The sequence below is a fragment of the Mustelus asterias genome, chromosome 2, assembly GCF_964213995.1.
Source record: "Mustelus asterias chromosome 2, sMusAst1.hap1.1, whole genome shotgun sequence".
NCBI classification, from domain to species: domain Eukaryota; kingdom Metazoa; phylum Chordata; class Chondrichthyes; order Carcharhiniformes; family Triakidae; genus Mustelus; species Mustelus asterias.
The window spans coordinates 26,428,353-26,442,467 of record NC_135802.1 but is presented as its reverse complement, the minus strand read 5'-3'; positions in this window follow the sequence as shown (position 1 = coordinate 26,442,467).

Here is a 14,115-nt window from a genome sequence, read left to right as displayed (position 1 = left end):
CCCTCGCCCCCTCTCACCCCGGCAGACCACCCCTCCCCCAGCTCGCCCCAATTGCTGCCTTCCCTCCATCCCAGACTGATCCCAATGCAGAGTGGCAACAGGACCCCCCCCACTCCCACCGATCGCCCCTAGGCCCCCCCCACAGTAGAACCCACCCCTTTGGCACTGCCCGATGCCCAGTGGGCAGCGCCAAGATGTCCCCTGGGCATGGGCACTTTGCCCCTTGGGCAGTGCCGGGGGCAAAGGCTGGCACTGCCAGAGTGCCCAGGGGGCACCACCCCCCGCCATCCGACCCCTTAGGGGGCCCCATTTGGCAGGGTCTCCCGCTAGTTCCCCGAACTTGGGGAGCTAGTCTGAACCCCACCAGAATGAAGTACTCCTGGCGGGGTAGGAGATTCAATTGGAACCCGATAGGTCCCGACAATGAACAAATATACATATTTAAAATACATTCAGAAAAGATTTAAATAACTTACCTGCCTTCCCGCCGGTTTCCAGTGTGGTCTGACCGGCGACTGTTCGCCGACTCTGGGAGATGCGCATGCATTCTCGGCGCATGCGTAAATCCCTGTTCAAGGCCGCAGACGCGCATCTCCCACCGTGACCCGACAGAAAAGTTGCGGGTCGCAATGGGAGATTCGCGGCCATAGAATCCCAAAGTGCTGAAGGAGACCATTCGGCCCATCGCATCTGCACCGACCACAATCCCACCCTATCCCCATAATCCCATGCATTTACCCTAGCTAGATGTGTAGGTTGGGGTGGGAAATTAGCTGGGTAAATACCTGGGGTTACGGGGATTGGATCTGGGTGGGATGCTCTGTCAGAGATTCAGTGCAGACTTGATGGGCCAAATGGCCTCCTTCTGCACTGCAGGATTTTATTAGTATAAAGGCTGGAAATTATTTGTGCAATGAGGAATGTTTACCATAGCTCATGCTGCAATAATTTTTCATTTGACAGCAACTGAGTATTTTGTGAGAATTAATATGCTTCCTGATAATAATTTAAGTATAAAACACTACAGATCACAGATTAACATGATAGCCAGCTGTTCTAGATACTTCGAGACACTTGCAGCTTGTTTGGTTTAGTTGATGTTAATTTATTTTGCATTGATTTTCTATTCACAGTGCACAGTGTGGTTTTTAATCACCTCCAATATAAAAAGGAAATAGTTGTACCAGTGAAAGTGGAAATGTCTGCTACGAGAGGACACAGGTTTAAGGTGCTGGGGGGTAGGTACAGGGGAAATGTTAGGGGGATGTTTTTCACACAGAGGGTGGTGGGCGAGTGGAATCGGCTGCCGTCAGTGGTGGTGGAGGCAAACTCAATAGGGACTTTTAAGAGACTCCTGGGTGAGTACATGGGACTTAATAGGATGGAGGGTTATAGGTAGGCCTAAAAGGTAGGGATATGTTCGGCACAACTTGTGGGGCCGAAGGGCCTGTTTGTGCTGTAGTTTTCTATGTTTCTATGTTTCTATCTTATTTAACAAAATCTTTTAGGAAATAAAATAGACAAATGGGTGAGAAAATGAAAAGTTTGCATAGTTTAGGGAATTAGCTGGCCCTCAAAGCATATTATAGCCTGAAACCAGTTTTAATTATGTTCTAAAAGCAAAATACTGCTGTAATGACTTCAACGAGGCCCACGAGACTGACCTTTTGGAGTACGAGCTCCCAGATTGAGATACCCGAAGTTAATTTGATTTTGTTTATTTGGACGCAAAAAGATGTCCCTGATTGAGATAATGATTGCCTGCCCAATCAGGGAGTCGCACCTGTGTATAAATATGGAAGTGTCAGGGTTATTGACATTCTGGATTCGGACTTTGTACCTGCAACATTCCAGAGGTGGAATAGAGTTTGTGAATGAAGGGAATGTGGTGAAGAGGGACATCGGCCTCTGAGGAGTTATTTCAAATGTGGAATTTCAAAATCTGAAATAAAAGCAGATAAAGTCAGGGAGCATCTGCGGAGAAACAGAGTTACATTTTATTTCTTTGTGTCTACAAGTAGACTTACATTAACACTGCAATGAAGTTACTGAGAAAATCCCCTAGTCGCCACACTCCGACGTCTGTTTGGGTACACTGAGGGAGAATTCAGCATGGCCAATGCAACTAACCAGCACATCTTTCAGATCGTGAGAGGAAACTGGAGCACCCGGAGGAAACCCATGCAGACACGGGGAGAATGTGCAGATTCTGCACAGACAGTGACCCAAGCCGGGAATTGAACCCAGGTCTCTGGCGCTGTGAGGCTGCAGTGCTAACCACTGTGCCACCGTGCCTCCTGTAACAGGATTCGCCGATCTCGTCCATGCCTGTCCTGCTGCAAGTGAGAATGGAGAATTTGGTGTTCTAGTCAAAATTCCATTCACTTTCACCGGAGAATCCCAGCCGCAAACGAGGATGTCGGTTTTCAGCGTACGTTTCAAGTCCACGTGACCCTCTGCAGAGCTGAAAAAGGATAGAAATGTAATGAATTGTATAGTTGGAGGATGGGGCAGAATATATTTCTTTCCCTCTGACCTATATTTACTGAGCAAAAGTTCTGTGAATGGTTTTGGGTCTGGAATGCACCGCCTGCAGTGGTGGAGGTAGGTTCAATCAAGGCATTCAAGAGGGCATCAGATGATTATTTGAAAAGAAAGGATCTGTAGGGTTATGAGGAGAACGGCACCTGATGAAGTGCTCATCTGGAGAGCCAATGCAGACAGAAGGGCCGAATGGCTTCCTCCTACACTGCAACATGTACATTGTGACTCTGGGATTCAGAGTTCCCCCTGCTGTATAAAGGCAAATAGAGTCATAGAGTCGTAGAGCATGGAAACAGACCCTTCGGCCCAACTTGTCCATGCAGCCCTTTTTTTTAAAACCCCCAAGCTCGTCCCAATTCCCCGCATTTGGCCCATGTCCCTCTATACCCATCTTATCCATGTAACAGGGCGGCACGGTAGCACAGTGGTTAGCACTGCTGCTTCACAGCTCCAGGGACCTGGGTTCGAATCCGGCTCAGGTCGCTGTCTGTGTGGAGTTTGCACATTCTCTCTGTGTCTGCGTGGGTTTCCTCCGGGTGCTCCGGTTTCCTCCCACAGTCCAAAGATGTGCGGGCTAGGTTGATTGGCCATTCTAAATTTCCCCTTAGTGTCCTGGGATGCATAGGTTAGTGGGTAAATATGTAGGGATATGTGGATAGGGCCTGGGTGGGATTGTGGTTGGTGCAGACTCGATGGGCCGAATGGCCTCTTTCTGCACTGTAGGATTCTATAACTGTCTAAATGCTTTTAAAAAGACAAAATTGTATCCGCCTCTACTACTACCTCTGGCAGCTTGTTCCAGACACTCACCACCCTCTGTGTGAAAAAATTGCCCCTCTGGACCCTTTTGCATCTCTACCGTCTCACCTTAAACCTATGCCCTTTAGTTTTAGACTCCCCTATCTTTGGGAAAAGATATTGACTATCTATCTGATCTATGCCCCTCATTATTTTATAGACCTCTATAAGATCACCCGTCAGCCTCCTACACTCCAGAGGAAAAAGCCCCAGTCTATCCAGCCTCTCCTTATAACTCAAACCATCAAGTCCCGGTAGCATCCTAGTAAATCTTTTCTGCCCTCTTTCTAGTTTAATAATATTCTTTCTATATTAATATTCTATATAAATGAGCAAAGCTCCAGACTGTCTATCTCATCCAATATGCGCTTCACCCTTAAGCACTGAGGCTGGGATTCTGTAGCCTCTCCATCATGGCAGGAGGTGGAGCGCCATTGGCCAGTGGTGGGATCTGCTGATCCCACTGTTGTCAATGCGATTTCCCATTGATTGCACCCGGGAAAGTTGCCGGGAAAGTTTTTCACTCAGAGGGCAGTGGGAATCTGGAACGCATGGCCTGGGAAAGCTGGAAACCTTACAACGTTTGAAAAATATTCAAGGATATGGAATAACTGTAGGAAAATGGGACTTCCGCACCTTCAGTGGTAGACATTGTTGGTGCAGATTCGATGGGCCAAAGGGTCTTTTCTGCGCAATATGACTCTATGACCCAATGACTCTATGACTCTTTGACCCACGGTGGGGGTGCACCATTGGAGACCTCTGGGGTGAACAGTCGGAGAACTCCTGCCTGAGTGATTAACATGATGTTGACAGTGAGGGGAGTGATCACATTCCACATGGGATTTTACAACATTTACTTATTTGATCCGATTCTGACAACAAATAAAGAAGTTGACACAAATACTAATGGTGCAAGAGCAGTTTGCGGCGAGTAACTCACCTCCTGACGCCCTGAAACCGGCCCATCAGCAGCAAAGCACAAGTCAGGAGTATGGTGGAATGTTCTCCACTTGCCTGGATGAGTGCAGCTGCAGCAGTACTCAAGAAACTCAATACTTGACCATTTGGTCAACACTGCATCTACCACCTTAGACCGTCACTCCATTCATCAGGGTGACTGCCATGTTTGCCATCAACAAGATCCACTGCAGCAACTCACACAGGTTTCTTTGGCAGCACCTTCCAAACCCGTAACCTCTATCACCTGGAAAGACACCACCATCTGCAATGTCATCTCCAAGCCACACATTACCCTGGCTTGAAAATGTATCACTGCTCCTTTGCGTTGCTGGGGTCAAAATCCTGGAACCTCCCAACAGCATTGTGGAAAAATGGACACCACATGGAGAAGAGGGCTCACCACCACCTCCTCAAGGGCAATTGGTAATGGGCAATAAAGGCTGGCCGAGCCAGCAATGCCCATATCCCATGGACAAATGAAGAAAAAAGCTCATGACTTCTAAATAAGCAGCCTTACTCCAGTGTCCAATTTGAACAAGTATGTGAGGTTACTGGAAACAATGGTTTATGATATTTGAGCATGAAATTCGAGAATTTAGATGACATTTAAAAATGACTGTAAATTGTTTTTTTATGTTCATCTGAAGTCCATTAATTGTCGTATTGGCTTGCAGTCTAATTCTAACTGTCCATTAGTCAAAACGTTCTTGGAAACTTATGCCAGAACTCCATCCTTTCAAATGGCCTTTGTTCCCGATGCATTATTTTCAGCTCAGAACCAAGACAGAAGCTGCCAGCTAGAGAGGAGCATACTCATCCGAAACGTGGGTACGAAGCTTAACTTTCAGAATGATTTGAATCTCTTGCTAAATGGCATTCTGAAGCCACTTGTTATACCTCAAACATCGAGACAGCGCACGTGCAGACTGGTTAGAAATTCTGGAACAGCAAATTATTTGCTGAATCATGGAAATATAAGCAAATGAGCAATGTTTTTCAATTCCAAAAGGAGGATTACACTTCCAGGAAATGGCCGAAGCTTTAAGTGTGCTGTTTTGTCATTTTCCATTAAGCCTTAGGTTGATAGTTAAAAGAAAGTGCAGCCCTGGAACTGTTCCTATGGCATTAACTTGATAAACCATTAATTAAAGTAGCAGCAATGAGCTTTAATTACTGGCTTCATTTTCTGTCTGTCATTTTAAGCTGTAGAATTAATGTGGCCTGACTGATGAATAATTCTGAAGTGTATCTCAGTCTCATGGCTGAATCTGAATGGAAACAGGATGCTCCTGCTGTCGGGCACTTAATCCTTCACAAAAGTCATCCTAGGGAGTTGTTGTTGCTGGCACGGCCAGCAGTTATTGCTCATCCTAATTGCTTTTGAGATATGCAGGGTGTGTGTCAGAAATAATAATCTTAGAATCCGTACAATGCAGAAGGAGGCCATTCGGCCCATCGAGTCTGCACCGACAACAATCCCACCCAGGCCCTATTTCCATAACCCCACGCATTTACTCTAGCTGGTCCCCCTGACACTAAGGGGCAATTTACCATTGCCAATCCACCCAGCCCACACATCTTTGGACTGTGGAAGGAAACTGGAGCACCCGGAGGAAACCCACGCAGACACAGGGAGAATGTGCAAACTCCACACAGACAGTGACCCAAGCTGGAAATTGAGCCCGGATCCCTGGCACTGTGGGGCAGCAGTGCTAACCACTGTGCCACCATGTCGCCCCTTTTGAAGGAGCCTTAGACCATAAGACCATTGAACCTCGGAGCAGAAGTAGGCCCACCAAGTCTGCTCCGTCATTCAGTGAGATCGCGCCTGATCTGATGTGATAATCCTCAACTCCACTTTTCCGCCTCATCCCCATAACCCTTGATTCCTTTACTAATTAGAAAGCTTTCTTCACAGTTGGATGGGTAACTGTTCTTGGTCCTCGACCCTCACCTAGCTCTGACCTGTGACTCCGCATAGCTGCTTGATAACCGCCATGGCCACACCCCGGTAACCGTGTAGGTTCATAGGTCAAAAACAGCTGAAGGCAACATGTAAGCTGCTGTCACACATGTGAAAGAGAAGGCCCTGCTCCAACCATCCTTCTTCAAGAGCCCAAAAAAAGGCTATCCGAATGAATGTAGCAGTGGAAATAGTATTCCCTTTCTGTTTGTTTCAATTATTCATTCATGGGCCAGCACTTATTTCCCATCCTATTTGCCCTCAAAGTGTGTAGCTTGCTAGTCCACTTCTGAGGGTATTATAAGAGTCGACCACATTGCTCTGGAGTAGGCCAGACCAGGTAAGGATGGCAGATTTCCTTTCATAAGGGACATCAGTGAACCAGCTGTGTTTTTACTACAATCGACAATGATTTCATGGTCATCATTAGATTTTTAATTCCAGCTTTTATTGCTACTTAATTCCAGATTTCCTGGTACTGAAAACATCGCAGTGCAGCTGTGAGGACAGCTGTGTAGTTCACTGGCACATCCTGGAGATCATCCACTACAGACCACATCTCCAGTCGTCTTGACTTGTCTCGCCATCAGGAAGAGAGATGTACGAGACTGAGGCAGTGGGGCTGGCTTAGCACAATCCCTCTCTGCTGTGATCAGATGTTTCTTGTGTGCACGCTTCACCCACTCCTTCACACGCATCTTGATATATCCTGAAGTGCGCTCCTTTAGTTTTCATCCACAAACCACAGTGTTGAGTGGGCGAGACAAAAAGAACAAAATGACATCTCTACTTAGCCTCTTGGAGCATATGAACTCTACTTGGCAGCTCCCAAGGCCAGTGCAGAGCTGTTCTGTTGGCAGGGAGCTATAATGAGACAATATTGATATTGTTGCTTTAATGAAAGCCACTTAGCAGAGGAGGAACAGCAAGTAGACCTTTCAGCGAGCTACTATTCTTCTGGATGTGAATACCAAAGAGTGAGAGCCAAAGCTGCCAACTTTGTTATCAGGGACGGTGGCACAGGGGTTAGCACTGCTGCCACATAGTGCCAGGGACCCGGGTTCAATTCCCAGTTTGGGTCATTGTCTGTGCAGAGTCTGCATGTTCTCCCTGTGACTGCATGGGTTTCCTCCAGGTGCTCCAGTTTCCTCCCACAGTCCGAAAGATGTGCTGGTTAGGTGCATTGGCCATGCTAAATTCTCCTCAGTGTACCCGACCAGGCACTGGAGTGTGGCAACTAGGGGATTTTCACAGTAACTTCACTGCAGTGTTAATGTAAGCCTACTTCTAACACTAATAAATAAACTCTAAAAGCTTATCAAGTCTGACATTACAAAACTCTGATTTCTCTCCCTGGAACATAAACAATCACCTCATGGTTCTACACCTGCCTCTTATAAACCACAAGTCTGCAATAATCGGTGAATAAGCTCCAACAATGACTGATCCTGAGGATATCAAGGACAAATTCTATGTGGACCTGGACAGAACTATTGTTAACACCCCATAGGGGGACAAGATCATTGTGATTGGGCCCTGTGTAGGAGATGATTATCAGGCTTGGCATGGTGCCCTGGGTAAGAGATGAATATCAGGCTTGGCATGGTGCCCTGGGGACTCAAGGTGTGGGAAAATGCAACAGCAATGGCATGCTTCCCCTGAGCCTTAGCGCCCTCTGGAATATGTCAATCACCAACACAATCTTTAGATTGAAGGCAATGCACAAAGAACACTTTGTTTGCCCCCAAGATTGAAACACTGACATCAACGAACTTGATCATCACCTGATAGAACCTGAGTAGAACATTTGGTAGAATCTTCCCAGCTATCACAGGGAGGAAATGGTCTAATGGTATTATCACTGGACTATTAATCCAGAAACTCAACTAATGTTCTGGGGATCTGGGTTCGAATCCTGCCACGGCAGTTGGTGGAATTTGAATTCAATTAAAACAAAATCTGGAATTAAGAATCTACTGATGACCATGAAACCATTGTCAATTGTTGGGAAAAACCCATCTGGTTCACTAATGTCCTTTAGGGAAGGAAATCTGTTGGCCTTACCTGGTCTGGCCTACATGTAACTCCAGAGCCACAGCAATGTGGTTGACTCTCAACTGCCCTCCAAGGGCAACTAGGGATGGGCAATAAATGCTGGCCAGCCAGCGGCGCTCATTTCCCACAAATGAATATTTTTAAAAAATCACAAGCAGCGAGATTCCTCTGGGGTTGTCACACATAGATTTCTGTCCTTTTCCTTTGATCGCTGGAATGAAGAGCTTGTCATATGAGGAACAGTTGAGGACTCTGGGTCTGTACTCATTGGAGTTTAGAAGGATGAGGGGGGATCTTATTGAAACTTACAGGATACTGCGAGGCCTGGATAGAGTGGATGTGGAGAAGATGATTCCACTCGTAGGAAAAACTAGAACCAGAGGGCACAACCTCAGGCTAAAGGGACAATCCTTTAAAACAGAGATGAGGAGGAATTTCTTCAGTCAGAGAGTGGTGAATCTGTGTGGTGAACCATAGATGGTTACCACTATGGGTACTTGTACATATGCTACTCTTGTTACTGTTGGGGTTAGGGTTGGGGTGTTCCACCTGTTATCATTGTTTATGTGGTACACTCCGTTCGGCTCCGCCTTCTTACAGGAGTATAAAGGTCACTGCTACTTCCTAGTAGCCCTTAGTCTGGGATAGTATTGTTAAGTAGTGTGCTCCAATCTTGTTGTGAATAAAAGCCTTTATTCCCGGGTACGTCCTAGCCTCCCGTGTGAATCAATCGCGCATCAATTTTATTCAGAACAAAATACCGAAAATTTTGTTCGAGGAAAAAATGGAGCAGATGCTGAAACCCGATCAGCTAACCTTGAATCCGCGTGCCGCTGGGGCGTCGAATACTTTCGACCATTGGTTGAAGTGCTTCAAGGATTACATTGAGGCCTCGGCAGCAGTCCAGACTGACGCCGACAGATTGTGGGTCCTCCACGCCAGGGTGAGCGACACTGTGTATGCAACAATTTGCGATTCCCAAAATTACAAAGATGCCATCGAATTACTCAAGAAGCTGTACAATAAACAGCCGAACGAAATTCATGCTCGTCACCTATTAGCCACTCGACGGCGGCAGCCCGGCGAAACTACGGGACAGTACCTGCACGAACTTCAACAACTAGCCAGAGCCTGCAACTGCAAGGAGGTGTCGGCTGTTCAATACACCAACGACCTTATTCGGGACGCGTTCGTGGCGGGAATCGGCTCATCCTATATTCGCCTGTGGCTGCTAGAGCAGAGTAACTTGGACCTGGCTAAGATGGTAGAATTGGCTGATGCAATGGAAACGGCCTCCAGAAGTCTTGAAACCTACCCCACCGACCACGTGGGAACATCGTGGCAAGTACAGCCATAGCCTCAACTGTACCCGGCGGCTCCTCGGAACTGCGCAATAATGCTCTCAACTTCAGACCTGACGGCTGCGGCAGCTCCTGGAGGCCCACGGTGCTATTTCTGCGGATTGGCAAAGCATCCTCGCCAGAGATGTTCGGCCAGGACGGTGTTTTGCTCCGCCTGTGGAAAGAAAGGGCACTATGCAAAAGTGTGCCGAGCAAAGACCCCTTCCAAGCCCAGCAGTACTGCGTGTGACTCCCCAGGATCCATCTCCTCGTCTCCGGCCTCGTCGATGTCTTCAGCCACGTGCGATCCACGGGCGCCGCCATTTCCTACGACGACGACGCAAGCGACGTGCGACCTGCGGGTGCCGCCGTTTTCAACATCATCGGCCACATGCGATTCGTGGGCGCAGCCATTTTGGTCGACACCGGCCGCAGAAGACCAGCAGGGGCCCTCGTCGTCGGCTATCTCAGCTGCCTGCAGTTACTCTCAGGATCCAACAGTGGCGTCAATCATCCTGGACCAGCCCAAGCCTCACAGACTCGACAAGTCCATGATGGACATAGAGGTAAACGGGCGCCTGGCACATTGCCTGTTTGACAGCGGGACCACGGAGAGCTTCATCCATCCGGATACAGTGAAACGGTGCGCTCTCTGAGTGCAAACTGTCAGGCAGACAATCTCCATGGCGTCGAGGTCCCGGTCTGTCCTCGTTCTTGGGAGCTGTGTGGTAACCTTAACGGTGCGGGGCACAGTCTACGAGAACTTCAGGCTCCTCGTGTTACCACACCTTTGCGCTCTGGTACTCCTGGGGCTAGACTTTATGGTCCACCTGAAGAGTGTGACCCTGCGGTACGATGGGCCACTCCCTCCACTTTCAGTGGGAGAACAGCAGCCTCCAAATTGCCCAGCGCGCTCCACATGCGGTCTCTCAACATTCAAAATTACCCCGCCTTCCCTATTCGAAAATCTCGTGCCAGGCTTCAAGCCCATCGCAACTAAGAGCAGGCTGAGGATCGGATCTTTATTCGATCTGAGGTTCAGCGGCTCCTCAGGGAAGGGGTCATTCAACCTAGCACTAGCCCATGGAGAGCACAAGTCGTGGTGGTCAAGACTGGAGACAAGCCCCGGATGATCATAGACTATAGTCAGACCATTAATAGGTACACGCAGCTGGACGCGTACCCTCTCCCGCGCATATCTGACATGGTCAACCAGATTGCACAGTACCGGGTGTTCTCCACCATCGACTTGAAGTCAACCTACCACCAGCTCCCCATTCGTCCAGAGGACCGCAAATACACGGCCTTTGAGGCGGATGGCCGTCTCTACCACTTTTTAAGAGTCCCTTTCGGCGTCACAAATGGGGTCTCGGTCTTCCAGCGTGAGATGGACCGAATAGTGGACCAAAACGGGCTACGGGCTACCTTCCCGTACCTGGACAACGTCACTATCTGCGGCCATGACCAGCAGGACCACGACCCCAACCTCCAGAAGTTTTTACGCACTGCGACTCTCCTGAACCTGACCTATAACAAGGAGAAGTGCGTATTCAGCAAGCACCGCCTAGCAATCCTTGGATACGTGGTGGAAAACGGGGTCATTGGCCCCGATCCAGACTGTATGCGTCCCCTCCTTGAACTTCCCCTACCCACTAGCATCAAAGCACTGAGAAGATGCTTCTTCTCGTACTATGCACAGTGGGTCCCCAATTACGCGGACAAAGCCCGTCCGCTCATAAAATCTACCTCTTTTCCCCTGACAGCAGAGGCTCGCCTAGCCTTTGAAGGGATAAAAGCCGACATCGCGAAAGTCACGATGCACGCTATCGACGAGTCCATCCCCTTTCAGGTGGAGAGTGATGCATCTGATTTCGCCCTGGCCGCCACACTTAACCAGGCGGGCAGGCCCGTCGCCTTTTTCTCTCGCACCCTCCAAGGCCCTGAAATTCGGCACTCCTCTGTGGAGAAAGAGGCTCAGGCCATTGTGGAGGCCGTACGGCATTGGCGCCATTATTTGGCTGGCAAATGGTTTACCCTGCTCACGGACCAGCGGTCCGTGGCCTTCATGTTCAACGACACGTTAAAGGGAAAAATTAAGAATGATAAAATCTTGAGGTGGAGAATCGAACTCTCCACCTACAACTATGATATCATGTACCGTCCGGGGAAGCTCAATGAGCCCTCAGATGCCCTGTTGCATGGAACCTGTGCCAGTGTACAGGAGGACCGGTTACAGGCCCTCCACAATGATCTCTGCCATCCGGGGATCACTCGGTTTTTCCATTTTGTAAAGGCCCGTAATCTGCCCTACTCCATAGAGGATGTCAGGTCGATAACTCGAAGCTGCCAGGTATGTGCAGAGTGCAAGCCGCACCTCTACCGGCCTGACAGGGCACTCCTCATTAAGGCCACTCGCCCTTTTGAACGACTGAGTGTCGACTTCAAGGGCCCCCTTCCTTCGACAGATCGGAATGTGTATTTCCTCAACGTGGTTGATGAATACTCCCGATTCCCCTTTGCCATCCCCCGTTCTGACATGTCCTCTGCCACGGCCATCAAAGCCCTGCGGAGTCTTTTTACCCTGTTCGGCTACCCCAGTTATATCCACAGTGATAGGGGTTCGTCGTTTATGAGCGACGACTTGAGGCACTCCCTGCTCTCTAAAGGAATTGCCTCAAGTAGGACTACGAGTTACAACCCCAGGGGTAACGGACAGGTCGAGAGAGAAAACGCTACAGTTTGGAAGGCTGTTTTACTGGCGTTAAGGTCTAGGGATCGTCCAGTCTCCCGTTGGCAAGAGGTACTTTCTGATGCGCTCCATTCAATCCGGTCCCTCCTGTGTACTGCAACCAACGCTACCCCACATGAGCGGATGTTTACCTTCCCTAGGAAGTCTTCCTCTGGGACCTCACTGCCATCTTGGTTGACGTACTCAGGACCTGTCCTCCTGCGGCGGCATGTTAGGGCCCGCAAGTCCGACCCTTTGGTTGAACAGGTCCATCTCCTCCACGCCAACCCTCAATATGCCTATGTGGCATATCCTGACGGGCGAGAGGACACGGTCTCTATCAGAGATCTGGCGCCTGCAGGGGACCTGGAAACCCCCGTCACTCCCACACCCCTGGTTAGGATTCCTTTGCCCATTCTCTCCCCTCCTGACACGGCGCGGGCAGCATCGGGACCTCAACTTAATCCTCTTACTCCCATGTACAGCTTGCCTGAGTGCAGGAGATTGTCGCCACCTCGAGGTCCACAGGCGTGTGAGGAACTGGAGGAGTCACTGGACACCACCTCGGAGAGAAGGTCGTCACCACGGTCACCAGAACCGGCACTGGAGCCAGTGCTGCGGAGGTCGCAGAGACGGTGCGGACCTCCGATACAGCTGAACTTGTGAACATATGGACAGTTCGTACTGTCTCCTTACCCCACCGGCCTTTGTTTTTAAAGGAGGGGTGAATGTGGTGAACCATAGATGGTTACCACTATGGGTACTTGTAGATATGTTACTCTTGTTACTGTTGGGGTTCGGGTTGGGGTGTTCCACCTGTTATCATTGTTTATGTGGTACACTCCATTCGGCTCCGCCTTCTTACAGGAGTATAAAGGTCACTGCTACTTCCTAGTAGCCCTTAGTCTGGGATAATATTGTTAAGTAGTGTGCTCCAATCTTGTTGTGAATAAAAGCCTTTATTCCCGGGTAAGTCCTAGCCTCCCGTGTGAATCAATCGCGCATCAATCTGTGGAACTCTTTGCCGCAGAAGGCTGTGGATGCCAGGTCATTGAGTGTCTTTAAGACAGGGATAGATAGGTTTTTGATTAATAAGGGGATTAGGGGTTATGGGGAAAAGGCAGGAGAATGGGGATGAGAAAAATATCAGCCATGATTGAATGGCGGAGCAGACTCGATGGGCCGAGTGGCCTAATTCTGCTCCTATGTTTTATGGTCTTACAAGTGAACAGTTGTGGCATCCTTGAGCTGAGGCTTTGCTGCCCTCACGTTCTGTGATATAATTGTGTGAATGTGATGCTGGTTATCAATTCCATCTGGGACCTTGTCTGAAGCTGTTTTTTGAGAGTTGGGATTTGATGGCTTTGGCAACATCCACAGCAGATGTTTTTCTGTCCAGATTTCTTCATTTGGACTAGTCTGGAAGCTTGTGTATAGCGACGCCATTGATAGTGGATGGGTGGTTAAGCCCGGCATGCTTTGATAAATCTCCTCCCCATCAGGAGAGATTACCCGTCAGTGCTGAGAACAGGTGAGTAGTCCCACAGGGGGAGGACCACACACAGTCTTCGGGGCTTTATAGAAATCCCTCAGCTTGTGCTGACCAGCATCGACTTAGAGCTGAATGGCTAGTTTGCCCATCCCATGCACCTTGCATTCGACACAGCTTCAGGCACAGGTTCTGCTTGCTTTCCTGGAGAGGTTTTCCAGCGGCAGATGTACCT